Source organism: Schistocerca nitens, chromosome 1 (genome assembly GCF_023898315.1).
Source record: "Schistocerca nitens isolate TAMUIC-IGC-003100 chromosome 1, iqSchNite1.1, whole genome shotgun sequence".
In the NCBI taxonomy this organism is placed as follows: Eukaryota; Metazoa; Arthropoda; class Insecta; order Orthoptera; family Acrididae; genus Schistocerca; species Schistocerca nitens.
Window position 1 is genome coordinate 1,297,212,372 of NC_064614.1, and position 1,412 is coordinate 1,297,213,783.

Here is a 1,412-nt window from a genome sequence, read left to right on the forward strand (position 1 = left end):
ATCACTGGACAATCTCGCCTTAATTATATATGTGGTATCCGTTCTTTCGGACATTCCCGAATCTTACTGGAATCATCGAAACGCTGTAAGTAATTAGGGCAATGGGTAGGGAGACTAAGTCGGTAGTGTGAGGATAAGTTGAGAATTTGCGTCTGACGGGAGGCTTGCTGGGGTTGTCTGTGCAGTTCCGATGACCACTGTGTCTGGATGGCTCAGTTGTCAGAGCATCTGCCTAGAAAGCAGGAGACCTAGGTTCGAATCCTGGTCTGGCACAAATTTCCCTCATTGATGTAAATCAATGCCCAATCACAGCTACACATCGTAATTTCTTTGTGTCTTGACTGACAATGGCTGCAGGATCAAAATGACGTCTGTTCTTTTAAACATGCCAGAAAGAATAGACATCACAAGTAATGGTTTATATGTTGAGCATGATGCTGCAACAGCTGGGCTTCATGTCGGCGTCCACTGCTGGTTGGCTTTCGCCCCGAAGTTCTTCCCCCATCTCACGATGACCACCTGCCAGGGGTCCTGCCGTTGGATGGGCTGTGAGACGAACCGGCGCCCTCCTAGTCACCGAGCTGCTGGGTCCAACCAGCACCCGACACTCACCTCAGCTGGCTGGGTCGCAGCCACCCCACCAGCAGCGCAACAGCAGACGCCACACCTGACACATCACTGTCAAGGTATGCTGAGCAGCAAGACTTTGGCATTTTTGAGGCACCAGCTACTGCCATCCTCGTGATATGACTTGCAGCCACTGTGGGCTACGAGACTGACGCCACGACATGGAACTGGGATGTTGTGGGTCGATAGCAGGATGGACCACCAAACAAGCGCACACACCTGTATCTGCTGTAGCTTGCTGGAGTAATAAAGAGTTTACACACATACCGTTTGTCTTGCTGGCGTCACCGTTTCCTCGGGCCAGCAGCCCATCGAACCCACAAAGCCCAGGGTGGGAGAGTCTTCGTCATCTTGACAACTAGAAGAATGACTCTTTCACCATCTACCAAAGGGGTCAACACACTCTGGACTACATTTTGGCGTCAGAAGTGGAAGTGGCACATGTGCTACGGTCATCAGCAGTGAAAGTGAGTATCTGCATGAGCATTTTATAACGACTCGTGGATCCTTGTATCTGCTATTCCTTGTTTTAGTCCTTTTCCCACTGCCCCATTTTTCATTCTGATCAGTACAGACTAGATTCTTGAGCCTGGAAGTGGCCCAAGAGGTAAGCGATTGACACCAGTTGTATGTACACGATATAACGTTCTGGGTCATACAGCCTAATGGACTGAGTCACTGCGAGTGGTGTGTCAGGTATGCCAAAGGAAAGGGTATTTCATTAGGCACTGTAGGGAAAGTGGGTGGTTGAGGCAAGGATGGCCATGGATCCCAGGGTAGTGTAA

The 1,412-nt window shown here is 50.0% G+C and overlaps 1 non-coding gene across 1 annotated transcript; it reads left to right on the plus strand.

Moving 5' to 3' along the window:
• The first annotated feature begins 201 nt into the window (after nt 1-201).
• Nucleotides 202-274, plus strand: Trnas-aga (transfer RNA serine (anticodon AGA)). The gene has a single exon. It is a non-coding gene; the product is annotated as a tRNA-Ser (tRNA).
• The last annotated feature ends 1,138 nt before the right edge of the window (nt 275-1,412 follow it).